This window comes from Emys orbicularis, chromosome 7, assembly GCF_028017835.1.
Source record: "Emys orbicularis isolate rEmyOrb1 chromosome 7, rEmyOrb1.hap1, whole genome shotgun sequence".
In the NCBI taxonomy this organism is placed as follows: Eukaryota; Metazoa; Chordata; order Testudines; family Emydidae; genus Emys; species Emys orbicularis.
In genome coordinates, this window is record NC_088689.1 from 84,891,791 (window position 1) to 84,918,788 (window position 26,998).

At 47.5% G+C, this 26,998-nt stretch overlaps 1 protein-coding gene across 1 annotated transcript in view; it reads right to left on the reverse strand.

The window, feature by feature from the left end:
• The window catches only part of DOCK3 (dedicator of cytokinesis 3), a 611,447-nt gene that overhangs the window by 569,888 nt on the left and 14,561 nt on the right, over positions 1–26,998 (reverse strand). The window contains exon 2 of the mRNA XM_065408097.1: positions 4,974–5,014. The gene's annotated coding sequence lies outside the window, so the exon portion shown is untranslated. The remainder of the gene's footprint in view (positions 1–4,973; positions 5,015–26,998) is intronic.

Consider the following 26,998-nt stretch of genomic DNA (forward strand, 5'->3'; position numbering starts at 1 on the left):
CGAGGCGGGGACGCCAGGGGAGCTTGGGATGCCTCAGCCACGGAGTGGGGCCTCGCCGGTGTGGGCGCCTGGGGCCACGGTGCCCACTGGCACCACTGTCCTTGCCATGGCGCCCCTTGCCACTGAGTCGTCTGAGGCCCTACCAGGGTTACATGCTCTTGCGGGATGATGCGGCCTGGGGAAGGACGGCTGGGAGCCGAGGCGGAAGTGACCGAGGAGCGCACAGTTCCGTAGGAGCGGCTGGACCGGTCCCGTCCATGTCGGCTCCGACCCCAGGATTTTGTCCTCGACGACGATGAGACATATACGTCGGAGGTGCTATCTCTGGACTCCCTTCGGCGACCGTGGCTATGACGCCTCAGTGCCGGTCGGGATGCACTCCGAGAATGGCGCGCGCCATGGTATGATCGGCGGTGCCGATGGCGTCGAGCCCTGCTATCACTGCAGCTGGACGAGGAGCGTCGACGCTTTCTGTCCCGGCGCCCGTGGCCCCCGTGGCCCGAGGAAGACTCTGGAGACTTGCTCTCAGGTGACCCCAACAATGGAGTGGAGATCTGGCGCGGGCTACGGAAAGGGCCCGCGGACCGAGCAGGGACCTCAACCTCCGATCTGGCCGGGGAGGTTGGTGAGTGCCCAGCAGCGGCTTCCCTCGGGACCAGGGGCCCGACTCGGCGGCACACCCGGCACCGTCAGGACGAGGATATCGTGTGCTGCCTGGGCTGCCTCCGGCGTCAACGGGATTCTCACCGCCGGAAGGCACACGCGGATGGGGCCGGACTACTCCGCTCCACGCGAGTCGGAGGTCTCGGTCCCGGGGGGGATCGTGGGCTGCCCAACTCGAGTCCGGCCTCACCCCTGTCCTTCTCTCGGCGCCGCTGGCTCTTGCCTTGCTTCTTGGCAGGGGAGCGGTGCCGACTGGTGACGGTGCTTCACTGCGCACCGAGGACATGGTGCCCGGTGCCGGGTCGGGTCAGCGCGCCGGTGCCGGGGCCAATGCCGACTCCATAAGTAGGGCCCGGAGTCGGATCTCACGTTCGCGCTTAGTCCGGGGCTTGAACGACTTACAGATTTTGCAGCGCTCACTTATGTGAGCCTCGCCCAGACAGCAAAGACACTCAGAGTGTGGATCGCTTCTGGGCATGGAATTGTGACAGGAGTCGCACGACTTGAAGCCTGGGGCTCGGCCCACTAACTGTAGAAACTACTAACGGTCGAAGATCGTACTACTAAGGATAGACACTGCAGCAATGCTGGAGCACAAGTTCCGACAACCTTCACTGGCGGCAAGAAGGAACTGAGGGTGGGGGGAGCACGCAGCCCCCTTTATAGCACGATATAGAGGCGCCACTCCAGGGGTCGCAGCGGGGCTCCCCCACTATGGGTACTGCTAAGGGGAAAACTTCCGGCACTGGTGCACGTGGCGAGCACGCACACCGACTGTGGAATAAAACATGAGCAATCACTCGAAGAAGAATGAGGAGCCAGCAATAGGGACAAGACAGAATTGGGAAAAGGAGAGGTTGGCAGGGATGGGGCTGAAGGCGTCACTCTTGAGGGTAAAAGGCAGAACAGACTGTGCCAACTAGAACACACTCCCTTCCAGAGCCTGGAATTGAACCCGATTATCAAGTTTCATCATTCCTCTGCTGTCAGCAAGTATCTCCAAACCCCATTGGCAAAAAGTGCCAAGTTCCCTCTACTGCATGACCACACAGAGAATGACAACCTAAGGCTGCTATCAGTTACTCCTTTATCTCAGGTGGCAGAGGGTGTGATGTATTTAACAGTCCCAATCCTGTTGATGACCCATGTATGTGGATTCTTTTCCTCCATCCTATATGATGCTAAATAAGTCACTTAAACCAACCTTTTCACAGGTTGTCACTAACTGAGTATTCCACATTTTCTGAGTGCCTGACTTGAGACCCTGGACTCTGACTTGTAGAAGTGCTGAGCACTAACTACTGCAACTGAAATCAATCGGAAGCTGAGCTCCAAGCAAATGAAGTGCTATAAAATGCTAAATACTCTGAAAAATCAGGTTCTAGGTGTCTCAAATTGGGCACCCAAAATTACTGGATACTTTTAGCCTTAATCTCTCTCAGTGCCTCAATTCCCCATCTGCAAAATGGGAATAATAATCCTCCCTCATCTCACAGGGGAGTTGTAAAAATATATTCATTCATATTCATGAAGCACTCAGACATCGTAATGATGAGTGCCATAGAAAACCCCCATGTGGAAATTAACAAGTCTGTCTTCAGAGCAGGGTTTCAATAGTATGCAGTAAATAAGCCATGGGGCCACACAACAAACAATAGAGAAAACAGTATCAAATAGCTGCTCATTAAGCAGGCACTTTCCATTCTGTTTACTTTGTCCACTGAGGCTCATATCGTCTGTCCCAGTCTGCTCACCTTCTCACTCCCAAACTCCCTTCTGTTCTCTGCTCCTCTCTCTCCCATCTTCACCCCTGCTACTCAACATCCTGACTTCCACAACTCCCCTCTGCTCCTCAGCCTCTACTTTCAAGTCAACTTGCTTTATCATTCTCTTCCTTTCTGCCACTACAGAAGCAGAAGCATTGAGAGCAAAGGAGAGAGTCTCCCTGCTCTTACTTCTGGTGCCTGGTGCCACAGTGTCCCTTTGCTGCCAGGAGGAGCAATTGCAGGTAAAGTCCTGCATGGCTCCTGCAGTCCTAGGATACAGCATGCTCAGTCGCTCTGTCAGGATGGCACAGACAACCTTGCCAGTACATAGAAGCTCTGTAGTGGTGGTGGAGCCAGGGCCGGCTCCAGGCACCAGCTTAACAAGCAGGTGCTTGGGGCGGCCAAGGGAGAGGGGCGGCACCTGTGGCAATTCGGAGGCGGCAGGTCCCTCACTCCCTCTAGGAGCGAAGGACCTGCCGCTGAACTGCCGCTGCCGATCGCGGCTCTTTTTTTTTTTTTTTTCCAATTGCCGCCGCCGATCGCGATCGCGGCATTTTTTTTTTTTTTTTTGCTTGGGGCGGCAGAAATGCTGGAGCCGGCCCTGGGTGGAGCACATTTTGTACAGACTGAATCTTCAGAAAATAATACTGCTAACCTTTAACAAAACTCTACTAATCATGTCCAAACTGTGATTTTCCAGGGACTTATAAACTTGGCCAAATTTGAGAAGATTTTCACTGGGACAAAAGATCTCTCTGACACCAGAGTGACCCCTTTGCCAAATTTCAAATGTCTGCTGCAAAGCATGGAAGTGCTAGAGCAGGGGTTCTCAAACTGGGGGTCCTAAGGTTATTACATGGGGGGGGGTCGCGAGCTGTCAGCCTCCACCCCAAACGACGCTTTGCCTCCAGCATTTATAATGGTGTTAAATATATTAAAAAGTGTTTTTAATTTATACGGGGAGGGTCACACTCAGAGGCTTGCTACGTGAAAGGAGTCACCAGTACAAAAGTTTGAGAATCCTTGTGCTAGAGTATCTCAAAGAGTTGAGAATTTTTTTAATGTGAGCAAAACTATGTATTTTTCCCTCACCTTGTTGTAAGAAATGGCTAAAACATTTTAGCTGAAACTTTCCAAAAACATTCAGCCCGAGAGAAAGAACTGACATGGGAAATATGAGTCTGAACAGTTTATGTTTGGCAAAGTTATAAGTAATTGAAAACAAGGTCTCATAATGGAAAGCATTGCATCTTTAACAACAGGCATAGTTACCAGCTTTGCCTACAATTAGTTGTACACACACAATTTTAAATACAGTCATACCCCAAAAATGGCTACTTTTCTCTACTTTTCACAGTATCCCTAGAAAAGATGCCAAGATTCAAACTACACAGTTGCTCAGCACCAAGAAAATATACAAGCCATCCACACAGAGATCAAAGGCTAACAGACAGACAATATACACAGGAGCTAAAAATAAACTAGTTCAACAATTAAAAAAAAAAACTCTCTGAAGTACTAAAATGAAGAATTTTCAAGGAAAAAAATAAAGGAGGAAAAATCCCTTTCCATTGAAATACAAACTTGAAGCAGATTCTTCCATAGGTTTTCCCAACAAGAGTGACTTCACCAGGGAAGTCAATAGTGAACACATACATTTTAACCATTCAGAAATACTGGAAAGGTGGAAATGCTGCTTGGATTTACTTTATCTGATTTACTCCCACTTTATGCAGTCTGTTTCTGAGGCACTGTGTTGGTTACCTAGGAAACTGGTAAGTTTGAATGGTTCTTATGTCAGAACTGTGAACACAGATTTATGCAGTGTACAATGTAACAATAAATGCACAAGTGAATGAAATGCTCAACAACTTAGTGGAGTTTTATTAGAAGAAAAATATAATTAATTGAACACTATGTAGGTTATATTTTTGAAAAAACAAAAAATTCATTAGATAGTAGTGTTCATTAATATACTTTTACAAATTACATTGAAAATTACAGTATTTTAAACTAAAGCCAGTTGAATGTTGGAAATAGTTTGTCTTTGTATACTTAAGCGTAAATGAACTCACACAAAAATTCACAGCTAGCATAAAGAGCCCTCCTAGTGCAAAATTTCCTTGATTAGACTATAAAATCTGTGAAATATAAAACGTTAAAAATATTCTCCCCCAATTAGGTTTATTTTAAAAATTCTCTTATTTATATTTTGATGAAGTGAATTATTTAAATTTGTTTAAAAAATCCTGAATTAAGAATTGTACAGGCTTTTTTAGGCATTTGGGCTTTTTTTAAAAAAAGTCAAAATGGATGCAGCCTACATGTATGCAGGTGGAAAGGGTCTCTGAACCTTTGGGATGACTAAGGAGCAATGTTTATCAATTCAGAAGAGAATTCAGTACAATTATATATGCCAAAATAATTATAAAGGGAAGTGGAGTCTTAAGAGTGATGGAGAAAATGGGTTAGGGCTGCAACAGCAAGGTGGAAAGCCCTCATTCTCAAATAATTTTTAAAAATAGAGACTGTATTTACACTTACCTTTACATTGGGCTTCTTAATGGAAACTCCTCTGTACCAGCCTAAAAAAGGACAAAATATACTGTATTAAATTGTAGCATTGCATTTCTTTATACTGAAATAATCTGACTGCCACTGGCAAAACAGTCCAAATGCTGAGGTCACCTTTTATTCCTGAGGGCATTTTGCGCCAAAAAATTCTGCGCCAACAGAATTAAAATTCTGCACACAATATTTTAAAATTCTGCAAAATTCTGCAAATATTATTTCTCAAATAAATGTGGAGGCTCCAGCATAGCATTGGGGAGCACAGGCCACTAGGTGCACAGAGGTGGGAGATCACTGTACAGTTACTCCCCCCAGCCCCTGGGACACAAACTCGGCAGGGAGACTGCACCCAACCCTGACACAGTGCAAGGACCGGACCGGCGCCTCAATGCCAGGTGCACCAGGTGCACCAGGTGTGGGCAGGCTGGCTCAGCAAGACAGGATCCAAGTGTGGAGGGGCTTAGTGTTGGGGGATCCAGGTGTGGGTTAAGAGGGTTCTCTGTGGGGCAATTTGGGTGCAGGCGGCTCAGTGGGGGATCTGGATGCACAGGGGCTTGGTGGGGGGTTCTGGGTGCAATGGTAATGGGACTCTGTAGGGGGTACAGGTGAAGGTGGTTGGGGCTCAGCAGGGGGGAATTTCTGGGTGTGGGCGTATAGAGCTCATCAGGGGAGTCTGGGTGTGTGGGGCTCAGTGGTGGGGTCCAGATTCTGGAGGAGTGGGGCTCATTGGAGTGGGGATCCAAGTGCAACTGCTTGGGGCTCGGTGGAGTGGGGATACAGGTGTGTGTGGCTTATCGGGCTGGTCCAGGTGCAGGGGGAGTGGGGTTCATCAGGGTGGGTTCTAAGTGCAGGGGGGTGAGGCTCGGTGAGAGGGTCTGGGTATGATGGGGTCTGGATTCATGGGGGTTGGGCAGATGGAGGAGCAGCTTCCTGTACAGGGATCCCTCCCCATGCAGCTGAAGTGCAATGGGTGCAGGAAGCGGGGGGAGAGGTGGGGTTTGCAGAGCTTCCTGCAGCCGGGGGAGAAATCTGGGGGTGGGACTGACCAGGCCCCGGATGCTGTGCAGGGGAAGAGGAAGTCCTGTCCTCCCCAGCAGAGCACAGGGTAGGAGCCACCAACCAGGTCTTCCCCAGTCCCACCTCCTGCCCCACAGTGATTTACCTCTCTGCCAGCTGCCCTGGGCATCCAAAACATACTGCTGGGGAGGGCCGCATGACTGCTCTTGTGACTTCCCTTTGCTTCCTCGTCAGAAAGTAATTTTTCTGCAGGGAATCAAAGAAATCTGCGGGGGACATAAATTCTGCTCATGCACAGTGGTGCAGAATTCCCCCAGGAGTAATCTTTGAAACAGTCACTATAGCTCATATAGGTTATTAACTCTTGAAAGATTTTTATTCTGCAGTGACCACAAGCCATAAGAATCTTGTACTCCTGCTTATTGCCACTAAGGGATAGAAACAGCTTAGTGTTTGTAGTCTCTTTAAACTACTTGGAACCATTGGCAGCTGTGGTGAGTACACATTCAGCACACATGCAATAATTCATTCTGAACATCTTTCCTACATGGAAGAAGACATTCCAGTACATTTCTAACACACTTGAATTTTATAGGTTCAACATTTAATCAGGAAAGCAAACATGTGGAAAGGATGTATACTGTGTAAACACTGCCCTGTCACAGTTTCTCTGGTGTGGGATCAGTTAAGTTGCACCAACAATGCAAAAAGTCACATTGGGAACACCAGGGGGACACCACGAGCTGTATCTTGGATGACAGGGCAGCCTTCACACTACTTAAACACTGCAGTCGCACTATGCTTGGATGAGGTGCCCAGTGGCAGCATGTCTAAAGGACAGTGATGGAAACAAGTCAAGAGATGGACCTCAGGATCTAAAATTGCACAAATCCAATTATTATTCTTAAATCCCATTCAAGTGTCACACAAGAGCTCCAGATAGTAGTATTCCAACAACAGCCTGCAGTAAGGGCCATAAGGGGTTCGAATTTCATTCATAACAAGCTACCTGAGTTTCACCAACAGGTGAAAAGAATTTCACTTTATGTAAGCTAGCATCAGCAACAAAAACGGAAAAAATCAAAACTGATGGTGCTGAAAGACCAACAAGGTTGATACTGTAGAGCTGAGTGAGAGAAACAAATGGACAGAGACAATTAGAAAAGTCAACCCTAGGAAATATATCTAGCCAAGGGGAGTGAAGCACAGATTCCTTTTCTTTTTTCCCTTTTCATGCCACAAACATAATATATTTCGGTTACTTTACTAGTTATTATTATAGGTAGAGCTGGTAGCTATGCCTACAGTTAAAGTTGTTTAACCTTTTCCATTTCCTTTTCCCTGTTTTCAGCTGCTTAAATTTTCCCAAACTTCAACCATTCAGGCTGAAATTTTCTATGCCAGGTGTTTGCCTCAGGGTGATCAACTAAAATAGGTCAGTTGTTTCTGAGAACAAGATTAGAGAAAAATGTGTTTTGCCTATGTAAAAATTGCTCTCAATCATTTCATTGAGAAATTCTAGTACCTCCATGCTCTGGAGCAGAAAACTGGCAATTGGGATGGCTCTGGTATCAGAGATATGCCTTTTGTTATCCCAAGGAAAACTGCCCAAATTTGACTGTTATTAACCTCTGAATAAAAAGTTTCAAATATATAGGCCTGGTCTACACTACGACTTTAATTCGGATTTAGCAGCATTAAATCGAATTAACCCTGCACCCGTCCACACAACGGAGCCATTTATTTCAAAATAAAGGGCTCTTAAAATCGATTTCTGTACTCCACCCCGACGAGCGGAGTAGCACCAAAATCGATTTTGTCATTTCGAATTAGGGGTAGTGTGGCCGCAATTCGATGGTATTGGCCTCCGGGAGCTATCCCACAGTGCACCATTGTGACCGCTCTGGACAGCAATCTGAACTCGCATGCACTGGCCAGGTAGACAGGAAAAGCCCCACGAACATTTGAATTTCATTTCCTGTTTGCCCAGCGTGGAGAGCACAGGTGACCACAGATAGCTCATCAGCACAGGTAACCATGCAGGCCGATAATCGAAAAAGAGCACCAGCATGGACCGTACGGGAGGTACTGGATCTGATTGCTATATGGGGAGAGGATTCAGTGCTAGCAGAACTTCGTTCAAAGAGACGAAATGCCAAAACTTTTGAAAAAATCTCCAAGGGCATGATGGAGAGAGGCCACAATAGGGACTCAGATCAGTGCCGCGTGGGGGGGGGGGGGGGGGGATTGGCCCAGAGCTTTTCGCGTTTGGCTAGCAGGGATCTTCCCTGATACCAGCCACGCGGTGGGGGGAGGAGTAAAGCGATCATCCCAGAGAATTCATGGCGGGGTGGGGGGTGTTAGTTTGGTTCCTGCAGGGATCTTCCCTGATACCAGCCACGCGGTGGGGGGGAGGGATAAAGCGATCATCCAGAGAATTGGATGGGGGGGGGGGTTAGTTTGTTTTCTGCTGCTGAAGGTTAACAGGAAAACTGCAGCACTCAACGGGCTTCGCTTGGTATGTGGGAAAGGAGGGCGCAGAAGCCGAAAGACAATGGCTTACCATGGCTGCATGCAAGCCGAATTCTGTTGCCCGGACCTGCGTCTGTGATCTCTAGCAGCAAAGCCACAGGCACTCAATATTAAGAGGCAAAATGTGACCTTGCACAGAAATCACATGTGCTATGTAATGTGAATAGTGTTGGTCACCGTGAAAGAGTATAAGCATTGTTCTGCAAAATGTATCTTTTTAAAAAATTCTCTCCTTTTTTCCCTCCCTCCAGCAGCTGCAAATTCTTCAAGCCTCCCTCCTCCGTCCCGAAGGCTATCACAGATAAGGCGTCGGAAAAAGAAGACGCGAGACGACATGTTCGCAGAAATCATGGAATCCACCCGCAGTGACAGAGCTCATCTGAATGAGTGGAAGGACACGGTTTCAAAGTATAGGAAAGAAGCCAGTGAACGTGAGGACAGGAGGGACCAACGTGAGGACATGAGGGACCAACGTGAGGACAGGAGGGACCAACGTGAGGACAGGAGAGACGCTCGAGATGAGAGGTGGCGTCAGGAAGATCAGAGGAGGCAGGATGCAACGCTGGGCCTGCTGCGTGAGCAAACAGACATTCTCCGGGCGTCTGGTGGAGCTTCAGGAACAGCAGCAGGATAACAGAGTGCCGCTACAGCCCCTGTATAACCCCCCTCCCCCCTCACCATGTTCCATAGCCTCCTCACCCAGACGTGTAAGAACGCGGGGGGGGAGGCTCCGTACACCACCATTCCACCCCAGTGGACAGCCCAAGCAAAAGGCTGTCATTTTTTTAACCTTTTTTTAGTGGCCTTTTCCTTCCCTCCTCCCAAACCCCACCCGGGTTCCCTCCCTCTTTTTATAATCTATGAATAAAGAATAAATGATTTTTAAACGATAGTGACTTTATTTGGTTTGAAAGCACGCTGGGGGAAGGGGGAGGGTGGGTTCCTTACAGAGAATGAGTCAATAAAGGGGGCGGGTTTTCATGAAGGAGAAACAAACAGAAATTTCACACTGTAGCTTGGCCAGTCATGAAACTGGTTTTCAAAGCTTCTCTGATGCACAGTGCTTCCTGGTGTGCTCTTCTAATCGCCCTGGTGTCTGGCTGCGCGTAATCAGCAGCCAGGCGATTTGCCTCAGCCTCCCACCCTGCCATAAAGGTCTCCCCCTTACTTTCACAGAGATTGTGGAGCACACAGCAAGCAGAAATAACAATGGGGAGATTGGTTTGGCTGAGGTCTGAGCGAGTCAGTAGCGATCGCCAGCGACCTTTTAAACGGCCAAATGCACATTCTACCACCATTCTGCACTTGCTCAGCCTGTAGTTGAACAGCTCCTGACTCCTGTCCAGGCTGCCTGTGTATGGCTTCATGAGCCATGGCATTAAGGGGTAGGCTGGGTCCCCAAGAATAACTATTGGCATTTCAACATCCCCAACGGTTATTTTCTGGTCCGGGAATTAAGTCCCTTGCTGCAGCCCTTTAAACAGAGTAGTGTTCCTGAAGACGCGAGCATCATGAACCCTTCCCGGCCAGCCCACATGGATGTTGGTGAAACGTCCCTTGTGATCCACAAGTGCTTGCAGCACCATTGAAAAGTACCCCTTGACGTTTATGTACTGGGTACCCTGGTGCTCCGGTGCCAAGGTAGGGATATGGGTTCCATCTATCGCCCCACCACAGTTAGGGAATCCCATTGCAGCAAAGCCATCCACTATGACCTGCACATTTCCCAGAGTCACTACCTTTCGTAGCAGCACCTCAGTGATTGCTTTGGCTACTTGCATCACAGCAGCCCCCACAGTAGATTTGCCCACTCCAAATTGATTCCCGACTGACCGGTAGCTGTCTGGCATTGCAAGCTTCCACAGGGCTATCGCCACTCGCTTCTCAACTGTGAGGGCTGCTCTCATCTTGGTATTCTGGCGTTTCAGGGCAGGGGACAGCAAGTCACAAAGTTCCATGAAAGTGCCCTTACGCATGCGAAAGTTCCGCAGCCACTGGGAATCATCCCACACCTGCAACACTATGCGGTCCCACCAGTCTGTGCTTGTTTCCCTTGCCCAGAATCGGCGTTCCATGGATAGAACCTGCCCCATTAACAACATGATCTCCAAAGCACCGGGGCCCGCGGTTTGAGAGAATTCTGTGTCCGTGTCCATGTCCATGTCCATGTCTTCATCACACTTGTCGCTGCGCTGCCGCCGCCGCCGCCGCCTCCTCGCCTCGTTTTTCTGGTCCTGGCTCAGCATTAACTCCACGAGAACGCGCGAGATGTTTACAAAGTTCATGACTGCTGTCTGGAGCTGAGCAGGCTCCATGCTTGCCGTGGTATGGAGTCTGCAGTGTTCACCCAGGAAAAAAGGCGCGAAATGGTTGTCTGCCGTCCGTTGCTTTCATGCAGGGAGGGAGGGGTGAGGCTGTACCCAGAACCACCTGCGACAATGTTTTTTGTCCCATCAGGCACTGGGATCTCAACCCAGAATTCCAATGGGCGGGGGAGACTGCGGGAACTATGGGATAGCTATGGGATAGCTACCCACAGTGCAATGCTCCAGAAATCGACGCTAGCCCCGGTACATGGACGCACACCGCCGAATTAATGTGCTTAGTGTGGCCGCATACATTCGACTTTATACAATCTGTTTCCCAAATTCGAATTATATAAATTCGGATTAATCCCGTAGTGTAGACATACCCTTACACATATTCAGAAGAGATTTCTTAGGCCTGGTCTACACTAGGAGGTTATGTCGAATTTAGCAGCGTTAATTCGAATTAACCCTGCACCCGTCCACACAACGAAGCTATTTATTTCGACATAGAGGTCTCTTTAAATCGATTTCTGTACTCCTCCCCGACAAGGGGAGTAGCGCTAAATTCGACATGGCCATGTCGAATTAGGGTTAGTGTGGACGGAATTCGACGCTAATAGCTCCGGGAGCTATCCCACAGTGCACCACTCTGTTGACGCTCTGGACAGCAGTCCGAGCTCGGATGCTCTGACCAGCCACACAGGAAAAGCCCCGGGAAAATTTGAATTCCTTTTCCTGTCTGGCCAGTTTGAATCTCATTTCCTGTTTGGACATCGTGGCGAGCTCAGCAGCACTGGCAACGATGCAGAGCTCTCCAACAGAGGTGACCATGCAATCGCAGGATAGAAAGAGGGCCCCAGCATGGACTGATCGGGAAGTCTTGGATCTGATCGCTGTGTGGGGCGATGAGTCCGTGCTTTCGGAGCTGCGATCGAAAAGACGGAATGCGAAGATCTACGAGAAGATCTTAAAAGCCATGACGGAGAGAGGATACAGCCGGGATGCAACGCAGTGCCACGTGAAAATCAAGGAGCTGAGACAAGCGTACCAGAAGACCAAAGAGGCAAACGGACGCTCCGGATCCCAGCCCCAGACATGCCGTTTCTACGAGGCACTGCATTCCATTCTAGGTGCGGCCGCCACCACTACCCCACCACTGTCCGTGGACTCTGACGATGGGGTATTGTCGACGGCCGCTTCCTCGGAGTTGTTCGCGGATGGGGAAGATGAGGAAGGAGATGAGGAGGACGAGGCAGTCGACAGCGCTTTCAACGCTGATTTCCCCAACAGCCAGGATCTCTTCATCACCCTCACGGAAATCCCCTACCAACCCTCCCAAGGCGGTAACCCGGACCGTGAATCAGGGGAAGGATCAGTAGGTAAGTGTTTTAAACATTTATTTTGAATAGAATAGGCATGGTATGTTAGCAATGGGTTTTTAATGATTAGTTTGCCCTAGGCGCTTAACTTTTTAGTCCTTGCCAGTGCAGCTACTGGAAAAGTCTGTTAACATGTCTGGGGATAGAGTAGAAATCCTCCTGGGACATCTCCACGAAGCTCTCCTGGAGGTAATGTGAAAGCCTTTGCATCAGGTTCCTGGGGAGAGCGGCCTTATTGCCTCCTCCATGGTAGGAAACTTTTCCGCGCCAGGCTAGCAGCAGGTACTCCGGTATCATTGCCTGGCAAAGCATGGCGGCATACGGCCCTGGTGTTTGCTGGCATTCACGCAGCATGCGGTCTTTCTCTGTCTCCGTAATCCTCATCAGAGTGATATCACTCATGGTGACCTGCTTTGAATTAGGGGAATTTTAGTATGGGGACTGATTGCCTGTTCCCTTAAATAACTGTAACCGGTGGTTTACAGCCACGCGGTGGGGGCGGGGAGGCAAACCGTTCATGCTGAGCGGTTCGCCAGCAGCGTGCACGGATCTTTCCAGGGGACAGCCACGCGGTGGGGGCGGGGAGGCGAACCGTTCCTGCTGAGCGGTTCGCCGGAAGCATTCAGGGATCTTTCCCGGGGACAGCCGCGACGGGGGTGGGACAGGGGCAGAGTTCATGCTTGCCGGATCGCCGGCAGCAGGAACTGGCCAACGCTAGGAGCATGGCTTGGAACGTGAAAGGAGGGCACTGCTGTAAATTAAGCTTTAAGCAGCCAAAAGTCTATGGCTTACCATGGCCGCCTGCTAGCAGAATTCCGTTGTCCAGCCCCGCTTGTGTGATCTGTACAGCAAGACCCCAGGCACTCAATGTGAAGACAGAAAATTCAACCTTGTACTGAGTGCACATGTGATAGGTACTGTGAATGGTCTTGTTCAGAGAAAGACTATATTCACTGTTTGCAAAAATGTATCTTTTTGAGGAATTCACTCCCTTTTTCCCATCCCACAGCTGCGAGTGTCTCCCGAGCTACCCCGGCATCCCCCTCCCAGAGGCTGGCGCAGATCAGGCAGCGAAAGAAAAGGACACAGGACGAGATGTTCTCAGAACTTATGGTCTGTTCCCGAGCCGAGGCGGCACAGCAGACCCAGTGGAGGGAGAACATGTCGCAATACCAGCGATCACACAGCGAACGGGAGGACAGGTGGCGGCAGGAAGACCAGCAGGCGACTCAAACGCTGCTTGGACTAATGAGGGAGCAAACGGACACGCTTCGGCGCCTTGTAGATGTTCTGCAGGACCGGAGGCAGGAGGACAGAACCCCGCTGCGTTCTATCGCTAACCCCCCTCACCCAAAGTCCCAAGAAGGAGGGGCGGCAGGGGCCGTGAAAACAGTCACTCCACCCCTGCAGACTGCTCAAGTAACAGAAGGCTCTCATTCCCAAAGATTTCATATGTCCTTTCCTTCCCTCCAAATGCACCTCACCCAAGCCCCAGTCCCAGTTTCATCCCCTAACTGTGTAGTTGTTAATAAAAAATACGTTTCTGTTAATTACTGTTTCCGTCATGTTCTTTTAGAGGAGAGTGTGTTTGAAGGGGGGGAAGGGGGTTGGTAATTGGAGAGGTACAGATACGGGGGCAGGTTCAGCAGAAGGTCACACACACATTGCAGTCACTAGGCACACTGGTCAGTCTGGGAGGTGGTTTTCATGTTCTGTGTGGGGGGGCTATGTGAGTTTGTGGCGGGGGAGGGCGGTTACAGATCTTATGCAGCGGTCCTTAGCCTGGATGACAGAGCCACGCAGCAGGGGATCTGTAACCGCCCTCCCCCGCCACAAAGTCACAGAGTCCCGAAAAGGAGGGGTGGCAGGCTCCGTTGAAACAACCAGTCCACCACTGCGGACCGCTCTAGGAGCAGGAGCCTGTCATTCCTCGAGTTTAGAAGCGTCCTTTCCATCACTACACCCGCTCCCCACCACAGTCTGCGTCCCAGTTTCAACCCTTTACCGCGAAATCCTTAATAAAGAAAATGGTGTTAATGAACAAAGTTTCATTTATTTTATTTTTAAAGGTGTGTTGGAAGGGGGGGAAGGGGGTTGGTAACTGGAGAGGATAGTCAACATTAACTGGGTAAAGAAACGGGGGCAGGTTCAGCTTCTCTTTAAACAAACGTAATAGTGACAGGTTACCCTGGTCACTCTGGAACCTAGCTTTCAAAGCTTCCTGGATGCACAGCGCGTCCCGCTGGGCTCTTCTAATCGCCCGGGTGTCTGGTTGGGCGTAATCAGCAGCCAGGCGATTTGCCTCAACCTCCCACCCTGCCATAAAGGTCTCCCCCTTGCTCTCACAGAGATTGTGGAGCACACAGCAAGCTGCAATAACAATGGGGATATTGGTTTCGCTGAGATCACAGCGAGTCAGTAAGCTTCTCCATCTCCCCCTTCAGACGTCCAAAAGCACACTCCACCACCATTCTGCACTTGCTCAGCCGGTAGTTGAAGAGTTCTTTTTCACTGTCCTGGGCACCTGTATAGGGCTTCATGAGCCAGGGCATTAGCGGGTAGGCTGGGTCCCCGAGGATCACTATAGCCATCTCCACATCCCCAACAGTTATTTTGTGGTCTGGGAAGTAAATACCTTCCTGCAGCCGTCTAAACAGACCAGAGTTCCTGAAAACGCGAGCGTCATGAACCTTGCCCGGCCATCCGACGTTGATGTTGGTAAAACGTCCCCTATGGTCCACCAGTGCTTGCAGCACCATTGAAAAGTAGCCCTTTCGGTTAATGTACTAGCTGGCCTGGTGGTCCGGTCCCAGGATAGGGATGTGAGTTCCATCTATAGCCCCACCGCAGTTTGGGAATCCCATCGCAGCGAAGCCATCTATGATCACCTGCACATTTCCCAGGGTCACTACCTTTGAGAGCAGTAGCTCAACGATTGCGTTGGCTACTTGCATCACAGCAACCCCACGGTAGATTTGCCCACGCCAAATTGATTCGCGACTGACTGGTAGCTGTCTGGCGTTGCAAGCTTCCAGAGGGCTATGGCCACTCGCTTCTGGACAGTCAGGGCTGCTCGCATCCGGGTGTCCTTGCGCTTCAGGGCAGGGGACAGCAACTCACAAAGTTCCAGGAAAGTTCCCTTACGCATCCGAAAGTTTCGCAGCCACTGTGATTCATCCCAGACCTGCAGCACTATGCGGTCCCACCAGTCCGTGCTTGTTTCCCGGGCCCAGAATCGCCGTTCCACAGCATCAACATGACCCATTGCCACCATGATGTCCATGGCGCGGGGTCCCGTGCTTTGTGAGAGGTCTGTGCCCCTCTCAGACTTAATGTCCTCACCGCGCTGCCGTAGCCTCCTCGCCCGATTTCTCAGCATCTGCCTCTGAAAAAGGTGGATAAGGCGCGAGGTGTTGACAACGGCCATAACTGCAGCGATGATCGCAGCGGGCTCCATGCTCGCGGTGCTGTGGCGTCCGCGCTGTCAATCACCAGAAAAGTGCGCGAACTGATTGCCCGCCGGCGCTTTCACGGAGGGAGGGCGGGAGGTGAGGGTTGAATGACGACAGTTACCCAAAACCACCGTCGACACATTTTTTGCCCCAGCAGGCATTGGGGGCTCGACCCAGAATTCCAATGGGCAGCGGGGACTGCGGGAACTGTGGGATAGCTACCCACAGTGCACCGCTTCCAATGTCGACGCTTGCCCCGTTAGTGTGGACTCACAAAGTCGAATTACTGTCCCTTAGTGTGGATACACACGTTCGACTTTGTAATATCGGTTCCACAAATTCGCTTTAAGTAAAATTGAACTACTCTCGTAGTGTAGACATACCCTTAGAGTTCAGACACTCAATTCTCCAAAGATTCCATCTGCACTGAGCATGCTCCATCCCAGAAAACCTGGGCTGATCAGAACTTTTACTGCAATTACTCATCCTCATTGCTGGGGAACACTGTGGCAGCATGCACCAGAACTTTGAACAGGGAGACCGTCTCTCCTGTGTTCTCAATGCTCCTTGCTAGCACACAGGCAGTGTGGAGAAGTATTAAGCAGCTTGACTGACATGCGGAGGCATAGGGACTGAGGAAGGGGAAGAGGAGCAGACAGGGGGAGATAGGAGCAGGAGACAGGGAGGAAGGGATAGGAGCATGGGGGAGGATGGGGTAGAGGGTATAGGAGCAGGAACTGAAGAAGACAGGGATAGGAGCAGGAGCAGAGGATGAGGACAAGTGGGAACTGGAGACAAGGTTAAGAGCTCTGAGGCGAGGCTGTGATGGAACCAGATGGGGGGGAGGGGAGAGAGACTGGAGGATTTGTAAACACGAGAGCGCATTCCCCTCCAGAACTGGAATTGAACCCAGGATTCCTGAGTATCAACTTTTCTCTGCTGTCTAGCAAATAATTATAAAACCCGAAGTTTGTCTCTCATACATCTCTAGAGGTAAGTCTACACAGATAACAGTCTTCAACTGCTACCTGTTAATCTGTGGGTGTGTGTACATATCCATTATGATAAAGTCTTTAATTATATGATCATATACTATTGTTTCCATAAGACCCCTGCCTCATTCAGTGCACAGAATGGACAGTGCTCAGGGAATGAATCAGGGACGTGTACTGAATAAGGCTGTTGTCTGTAGGACTCATGCCTCAGTGTTGTAGAAGTTAGAAGGTGTATAGTGAATGAGGTGGTATAATTGCAGATTATCATAACGGATATGCACAAAGAGTAAATTAATGAATCACAGACAACCTTAATTCTGGCATTTCCTAACTATTGAGGTCTTGACATTGCAACCTTAAGATTCTTTTACTGTTATTTTTGTATATTATTATTACTATAGTACTGAGGTTTTCTCTTTTAAAATAATCTCTTCTTATAAAAATGTACACACAGCAAATTTTTAAATAATCAGCAATTCTAATATAATATTACTGTTATTAATAATTTGTATTATGGCTGCTTGTAAAAGCCTCATTCAATATCAGGGCCTAATTATGCTTGGCATTTTACAAACAAACACCAATAAAGAGGAGGCCCCTGCCCTGGATTATAAAATGTTCCCAGTCTCTATTATGATAGTATGTTAAAGAATCAAAAATAAATATTCATACCCAGTTCCTCTGACCAAAAAAAAAAAAAATTACAGAATTAATTATGGCATCAATACTGACTCCATAGTTGAGACTGAGTTGATTCTAGCACATAAAGGAAGCATACAGGTTTGTTATGGACAGAAAAACAAAGCATATCCTCTTTAAAATTATAGCAGTTCACGTACAGAATGATTTTTGACAGTTTACAAGTAAATCTTTTAATTACTTAGGAATGAAAAATAATTTAAAATAGGTCCTTTAAGAAATTAAGTACCCAGTGTCAGACCTTTGCCTCTAATAATCTCAGTAACAGAATAAAAGACTTTTCTAATTTCTCATACAAAACTAACTGAAATGTTACACATAGGCCACATTTGATTTTTTTTCTTATTAATGGCCATTTTCCCCATTACTTTTCATAACTGAAAGTTTCTCTTTCAGGAAAGACTAAAGGATACAATGGTCTGCCACAGAGAATTTCACAAAGAAGAGCCCTTTTTCAAAACAGTTGCCATTTCTCAGTGTTCTCAACAGTCCAGAAGCTACAACAGCCTTCAGATGGATGACATTTTGAGAAGCGTTTCTCTTATTCATTTTTTTCAATGACTCTTCCCTTGGACTGAGTGTAAGACCATCAAGGGAAAAGACCCTGAAGATCAGAAAGTTTAAAATAGCCGTCTCTCTGAAGGGACACGGACTGATAAGTCACTCCAACAACTGCCCCAAGTTAGGTTGTAACCTTGCACAGGCTTTTTACAAAAACTCCATATCAACTATTGCCAACTACATGACATCAAAAATCATGAGAACCCAAAAATCATGAGATTGAATTTTTTTTTTTTAATTAATGGATTTGGGGGCCAAACTGTGTTTTTTAGTCAGTCTTTTGACTTTCCAACTCCCCTCTGCTATTCTGCCAGGGTGTGAGAGAGAGAATATCAGATTGAAAAGTCAACCCTTAATTAACACTAAAATTTACTACACCCCCTCTCCATGGTTTCTAGGAGGGTGACTCTACTTACTCTCTCCATACCCCTAAGATGGGGAACAGCCATCCATTTCCCATCATAGCCTTGACTCCACCCTCTGAGTTTCCCCCTTTTCCATCATATTCCCCTCCTCAACCTTCCTCTGTGATCTGCCCTTGCATTCTCCTGCCTCCTGTCCAATCACCTGCATGTTCATAAGTCAGGCACAAAAAAAATCAAATGAACAATGAACATCCCAGAAAGGATATTTTCTTGCTACAAACCACAAAGAACTCTCCCTATGTATCAAGTTTTCCAAATATTTTTAAATAAAGATTTATGTGAGCTGCAAAGATCTTTACATGCAAGAATGTCTTTAAAACATAACCACCTTGCTAACTGCAGGAAATCTCTAACGCAAGCAGAATTTCCTATAACTCACTCAGTGCAGTACTTTTATTTTTAATCTTAATTTTAAAAAAAAATAAAATTCACTCAGATTCAAAGCATTTCAAAAATAATTTAAACCATTCTACATTGTTGTACAATTTAGTTAATTGTGTTAATATATAAATTATGTAGTAATAACAAATTCAGGGTTTTTAAAAACATCATAATTAACTGTCTAAATAACTGTTGGGTGAAGTTTAACACACTCTGGCCAAAATGCTCAGGTTTATTAATTCAACATTTTTATGAACCAAAAGCATACCTTGCAGTTACAATTACTATAAAAGCAATGAATGGCAGATAGGCAGAAAAAGAAAACAGCCAGCTATATTTTCCTGGAGGGCAGGCAGGTCATGATGGATTTCTCCTACGATGCTCCAACTACCCCCTTACCTTCTAGCATCTGTCTTCAAACCAATTTCAAATTACATACCCATAACTATCCTTCAATAAACATTAAGAAATATGTTTTATATAACTCATACAATATGAATTCACAAGCTTAGATGTACAAATTTTTTGCTATCTGTGCTATCTCATTATCTCCACATTATCATATCTTTTCCAAATGGTTTACTTCCATTGTTCACACGTTGATCATGCATGCTGACCAGGCCATCTACTCCTTACTCAATACAGGGACTTTCCTGTTTTTCTGTAATCGCCATTTGTCAGTATATTTTGTATATCCATTGAATATGCATTTGTCAGTACATTTCTGTGGTCAGAACATTACCCTTGTCCCATACAGCAGCTATAATCATTGTGCAAGCTTACATAAGGGCAAGTCAGCAAGACAACACCCATGCCGAGCAAAGACTAGATCAGTCAACCAGCCTAGCATAAGTATTATCTTGGCCTGTCCAAACTTATTCCCTATACATGCCCCATACTCGTGATGTTTCCAACATTGGTAAAAATCAGTGTGGATAAAAATAGATTTTTTTGAATATTTTAAAATCAGACTTGTCAGATTTTTTATAATTATTTAAATGATAAGTTTTTCCTTTTAAAAATAAACAGTATAAAATGAAATCTGAATTTAAGGCAAAGTATGTTAAGGCCTACATTTATTGCAATCTCTTAAAACATTTAAATAAAAAATAAATATGCTGAATCCATGAGGCTCTATCAAAAATGTTGAGTTAGAGGCTTCCTTTCTATATAAAGAAATAATCATGGGAAAACATCTAACTTTTGAGGTTAAGCTTTATAAATATGGCACAAAAGGTCATGTATTGTATTAAGGCCTTGGTGCAGTGGGGGACTGAGGCCAGGTCTACACTACCGTGGTAGTTCGACAGCTGGCAATCAAAGTTCCGGGTTCGATTTATCGCGTCTGGTCTGGACGCGATAAATCGATCCCGGAAGCGCTCGCCGTCGACTGCGGTACTCCAGCTCGGCGAGAGGAGTACCGCGGAGTCGACGGGGAGCCTGCCTGCCGCGTGTGGACCGCGTCTGAACCGCGGTAAGTTCGAACTAAGGTATGTCGACTTCAGCTACGTTATTCACGTAGCTGAAGTTGCGTACCTTAGTTCGAATTTGGGGGTTAGTGTAGACCAGGCCTGAGAGGCTGTGCTAGGGGGTGCAAGAGACTGGCAAAGTCATCACAGTTCTGGGACCCAACCTCTGATTCCAGGAGACACCATCAAGTATCTTATCAAGTTCATCCATTGAGCCCATGTGTGTGGTCTCATACTCCTATTTTATAGCTTCTCCCTACCTGAGCTCTGATTGGCTCAGTTCTCAAATAATGAATATTATGACTCCAACCAACATGGAAACTTATGCCTCAGTGCATGGAAAAACACTGATCTGCCCAGTAACTACCAGCCCTTGCTTCTCGATAGTTCTGGGCCCTTTGAGTAAATGGCCTTGCTCTGTCCCCTTCTATGTGTACACGGACAGAGAGACAAACAGAAATCCATTAAATTCTTCACAGCCTCCCTCTCTGTCTCTTAAATAAAATACTGGAACGCAAAAGGCACGTGGGTTACACAAGCAGAAGTCTTGCCTGGTTGTTGTTCATTTTTGTTTTTCTGGGGGTAAGGGTGGGGGAGTTATGTAATAAGGTGGAAAGAACAGAGCGTACAACCAGAAAGGAGCAACATTGGTGTCAAAAGCAGGACACTGTAGGGAAAAAGTAGTAACATTCTTCCGAGTGAAGCTTCTAGTGTTGATTTCAAAACCTGTGTAGTGGAGAAAAGAACTGCCATGGTTGTAGGTCATAAAAAAGACCCTCTTTGGGAATATTTTCAATAAATTTCTGTACCTTTACGTAAAAAAGGAACACGTTCAGGGGCTGGTTCCAACACAGGACACATCATCTCCTTCATCAGGTGAACTTTTAGGCAGAAGTCCTCTGCTTCTTTGTACTGGTGGGTACGAGGTACAAACTGGACATTTGCTCCTCGTGTGTCCTTCCCCCAAGGCAGATTAAGCAGCTTTTGTGCCTGTCCATGACAGGGAAAATCGCTGTAGGTGGCACACTACTTGAAACCTGTCGATTTTTTCATAATAAAGTCTCAGATCACTACACTAAATACTTACAACGAACTAAACTATCTATAACTATATACACCAAGCTTTTCAGAAAACGCTGGCTAACTGATGTAAATAGCTCTGGGGAGCTCAGACTCTCACCATTGGTAGTGAAAAGGAACCAAGAAGGAGATATACCCCTTTTATAGCCCCAGCACAACTCACAAAAAGTCGTAGCCATGGTGCAGGTGGTTGAGTCAACTGAGTCCAGGGCGGCCTGAAGAGAGGTCCTGGCCACCACCTTTCCCTCCTCCAGAACAGCTCCAAACTCTGAATGGGAGTCCGCTGGAAGCAATTCCTGGAATTTGGCCAGAGAGTTCCAGAAATTATAAGCACAGCGGCTCAGTACCGCTTGCTGATTTGCTATGTGAAGCTGGAGCCCCCCCAGTGGAGTAGACTTTCCGACCAAAGAGGTCCAGCGTCTTAGCATCCTTGGATTTGGGGGAGGCCCCAGTTACCCCTGGTGCTCTTTGTGGTTTGCCGCCTCCACCACCAGTGTCCCGGGCTGGGGGTGGGTGAAGAGGTGCTCATACTCTTAGAAGGCACAAAGTACTTGCGCTCTACTCACTTGGCTATCACTGGGATAGAGGCGGGCATGTGCCACAGCACTTTGGTGGTATTTTGTATAGTTTTGACAGAGGCAGAGCCACCCTCGAGGGCCCTTCTGGGACCAGAATATCTACCATGGGATCTGTGTCCTCAGAGACCTCCTTTGCCTGCAAGTTCAAGTTCTGGGCTACCCTCCTGAGAAGGTCTTGATGGGCCCTGGTGTCTATAGCTGGCAGAGTGATGATTTCTAGTGAGACTTTTTAAGTGACTTTTCCATCTGAACAGGAGTAGGTCTCTGATCCGCTAATTGGATTGCTTCAAAAGCAGTAATGAGTAGTGGAGAGTGTGAAAAGGATTGGAAGGAGAGAAACAAACATGCTTCACACATCACTAGACCCGCTTAAGTGTAATAGTAAAGTCAGTTTATACTCATTTTTCTATTATACCTCCCTCAATCTTCTACCTTTATATCGAGATACAATCAATGACAAGGAGTAAAGAAGCCTTGCAAAAAGGCATAAAACACAAATTTGAGGTTACAATGCTAACAATATAAAGGAAATAAAACCACCTAAATAGAATAGGAAAATTGTGGTAGGCCGCATTGGGAAATCCGCTCAATATAAATAAGGAAAAGGAGAATATGATGAATAATTCAGTAGTGATTTACAATGAAAGATAAAAAACCACTGCAGCAGGAGACAAAGCCCCTCATTTCCTTGAGATCACTTCCAAATTCTCAAATGATAAGATCAATGAGAGCAAAACAACTGCATCACTATATTAAAAAGAAAAAAAAAAGAAGTCAAAGAGCAACAGCTAGGCACATACCCAAGCAGCAGCATTTTTTACTTCCTCTCCCAGTGATGAGGTCATAATTAGATGGGCCAATGACATTTCATATCTGGAGAAACATTATAAATTCAAACTCAAATTCTGAGTTTTACTGAAAAATGCCTGTTGAAGCCTCAGTCTGCCTTCCATAAAGTGCTGCTTTAATTTAATTTTTTGTTTAAAAAAAATAATGATCTATTCAGTGGTCTGAAATTGTCTTCTGTGAGTCTTACAATAAAATGTTTTGTGCTTTGTTAACACTGTTCTAAACTGTAAGGCTAATATACTGGATGTGCTAAACTTACTTTATTGTAAGGGTGATTGTCTAGTAACAGCAAAAATTGCACCTCTAGAAGCACAAACACAAAATATGAACCAATACTATCCAGCTAATACTATCAGTTACCTGATGACTTAACAGAAAAAAGTCCTAATATTCCTTATGATAGAAGTACAAAAATATCACAAGACTAGAAGATACAGTACTCATTTTAACTGATCCTGTTTAGTTATTTAAATCTAATGACATTTAGATGCATTTTCTGTTTGCATGTATTGCTTGAAAATAGCCATTACATTCAATAACCTACTATAACAAAAATGTTAATATTCCATGCAATACAATCTTTATATTTTTCAATTCTAATCCTCCTTCCCTTTTAGCTTTATGTATATTCTATACAAGGGCTTCTTTTTTTAAATGCTGTGCATTTCAAGGTTTAATCAGAATTTTAAAGTTTATGGTGTTCTTGCATCTTTATATCACAACTAAATTCCCAAGGAGGTTAAGAAGATAACTTTTAGAGTGCAGCCAAAAATTGCACTATATATTTTAATCAAGATCATAAGTGGCATTAAGGTTACATACAACCCATAATGGCACTAAAATATTCAGTAACCAAGTGATGTTGTAAAATAAGTATTTTAATATTTTAAAAATAAATTGCATAGAAAATATGAAAAATATCAATATATAAATATTTATTTAATTACCAAAAATATATTTCCTTGCACATTAAGTCAGTTGTATACAATCCGGCTTCTCAAGCTATAAATTGTGGTTTTTCTCAACCTGAAAAGGGGGGAGGGAAGACTGTTTCTGTTACTGAAGCCTCCCATTAAAAAAAACCCAGGCCTCAGAATAAAATGGTTACCAACCTTTTCCTAACTGTTGTTCTTCGAGATGTGTTGTTCACGTCCATTACACATTAGGTGTGCGCGCGTCACGTGCACGGACGTCAGAAACTTTTCCCCTCAGCGGCTCCCATCGGGCCGGCAGGGGTCCCCCCCCGCCAGAGCGGTGCCCCGCTCTAGCATATATATACACCTGCCAACCCGACCCTCCCTCGGTTCCTTCTTGCCGGTGACTCCGACAGAGGGGAAGGAGGGTGGGAAGTGTAATGGACGTGAACAACACATCTCGAAGAACAACAGTTACGAAAAGGTAGGTAACCATTTTTTCTTCTTCGAGTGATTGTTCATGTCCATTACACATTAGGTGACTCACAAGCTTACCATAAGAGGAGGGTAGGAGGAGGGTAGGCTGAAGCACAGCCCTGCCGACCTCCGCGTCCTCTCTGGTCTGATGATGGACTGCGTAATGGGCTGTGAATGTGTGCACCGACGACCAGGTGGCCGCTTTACAGATCTCCTGGAGTGGAACCTGCGCCAGGAAAGCCGTCGAGGATGCTTGGGCCCTAGTCGAGTGAGCCCTGATCGCCGGGGCTGGTACTTTGGCGAGCTCATAGCATGTGCGGATGCAAAGCACAATCCATGATGATAATCGTTGTGCCGAGATAGGATGGCCTTTCATTCTCTCTGCAATGGCAATGAACAGTTGTGTCGACTTGCGAAATGGCCTGGTCCGTTCCAGATAGAACGCCAGGACTCTACGGAAATCGAGGGTATGCAGGCTGCGGTGGCTCAGGTCCGTATGGAGTTTGGGGAAGAACACCGGTAAACAAATGTCCTACCGCATATGAAATTGCAAGACCACTTTAGGGAGGAATTTGGGGTGCGATCTCAGCTGCACCTTGTCCTTATAAAAAACAGTATAAGGAGGTTCCGAAGTGAGGGCTCTCAACTCCGATACCCTCCTAGCCGATGTAATGGCCACCAGAAACGCTACCTTCCATGAGAGAGCAAGAGGCTAGGGGTTCAAAGGGTGGTCCCATGAGCTTGGTTAGGACCAGGTTAAGGTTCCATGTAGGGACCGGCGGGCGTGAGTAGGGGAACACCCTTTCCAGCCCCTTGAGAAATCGGACTACTGTGGGGTTGGAAAATACCGAATGCCTCAACTCTCCTGGGTGGAACGCCGATATGGCGGCCAGATGCACTTTAATTGAGGAGGGGGCGAGCCCTTGATGTTTGAGGTGCAGCAAGTAGTCCAGTACTGATGGGATGGAGGCCTGCAGAGGCTGTATGTGATTTGGCTCGCACCAGTGGGAGAACCTCTTCCATTTGGCAAGGTAAGTCGCTCTTGTGGAGGGCTTCCTACTACCAAGGAGAATTTGTTGGACCTGGTGAGAGCACCTATTCTACGTAGCGTTTAGCCACAGAGATTCCACGCCGTGAGATGTAGCGACGGTAGGTTCGGGTGGAGTAGGCGACCCCGGTCCTGCGTGATGAGGTCTCAGTGCAGGAGTAGGGCAATTGGGGCGGTCAATGACAGTTCCAGCAGGGTCGTAAACCAATGCTGGCGCGGCCACGCCGGTGCGATGAGGATAATCGCCGCTTTGTCCCTGCGGGTCTTGAGCAGGACCTTGTGGATGAGCGGGAATGGTGGGAAGGCGTACCTCAGGCTCCCGCCCCACTGAATCGCGAAGGCATCTGCCAATGAGCCCAGGCTGAGGTTCTGGAATGAACAAAACCGAGGGCATTGGCTGTTGTCCTTGGTGGCGAAGAGATCCACCTGGGGAAAACCCCACCTCCGGAAGATTGAATGCAGGACGTCCTTTCTTAATGTCCATTCGTGCATGTGATACGACCTGCTGAGGCGGTCTGCTAACCTGTTTTGAACCCCCGGAAGATATGTTGCCACCAATTGGACTGAGTGGGCTATACAGAAGTCCCATAGGAGGAGCGCCTCGTGACAGAGGGGAGAGGAGCAGGCCTCACCCTGCTTGTTTATGTAGAACATGGCGGTAGTGTTGTCCGTCAGAACTGACATGCTGTGGCCTTCTATGGTAGCGTGAAAGGTCTGGCAGGTGAGGCAAACCGCCCTTAACTCCTTCACATTGATGTGGAGCAACTTTTCCTCCCTGGACCATAAGCCCTGCGTTCGTAGGTCCCCTAAGTGTGCCTCCCAGCCCAGGTCTGATGCATCTGTTACTAGCGTCAGGGTGGGCTGCGGTGTAATGAAGGGGACCCCTTTGCAAACTTGCTGTTGATTGAGCCACCAGCGGAGGGAGTTCGAGACCCGAGCTGGGATTGTCACTACAAGGTCCAAGGGGTCTCTGCTGGGGCGATACGTTTGGGCTAGCCATAGCTGTAACGGTCTGAGTCTCAGGCGGGCATGTTTGACTACCTGTGTGCAAGCCGCCATGTGCCCCAGGAGCTGCATACAGCACCTGGCTGTGGTTGTGGGAAATTGTTGAATGGAGGTTACAGCTCTTTGAATGGCCAGGAACCTGGGAACTGGAAGACTTGCTCATGCCGCCACCGAGTCTAGGACTGCCCCTATGAAGTCCAGTCTTTGTGTGGGGATCAGCGAGGACTTGGGCACATTGGCCAAGAGACCGAGCTTGTGGAACACATGTAACGTCAGTGTCACGTGGGAGCGAACCTCGTCCTCTGACCTGCCCACGAGGAGCCAGTCGTCCAAGTATGGGTATACCCGCATCTTTCTTTTTCGAAGAAAGGCTGCCACCACGGACATGCATTTCGTGAACACTCGAGGGGCCGTTGCCAGGCCGAAGGGCAAGATCGTAAATTGGAAATGGTGCTGGTTGATGGTGAAACGCAGGAACCGCCAGTGAGCAGGGCAGATGGCGATGTGAAAATACGCATCTTTCATATCGAGGGCAGCGTACCAATCCCCCGGATCCAGGGATGGGATAATAGCGCCAAGGGAGACCATGCGAAAGCGGCCTTCACTAAGAATTTGTTTAGTTTGTGAAGGTCCAAAATGGGGCGGAGACCCCCTTTTGCTTTGGGGATAAGGAAATATCTGGAGTAGAACCCTTTCCCTCTTAGGTCTGGAGGGACCTCTTCCACCACCCCTGCCCTCCTGCATAAGGAGTTGCTCGTGAGAGGGGTCCCTGAAGAGGGACGGGGATGGGGGGTGGGAGGAAGGGGGCGAGGAGAACTGAAGAGTGTA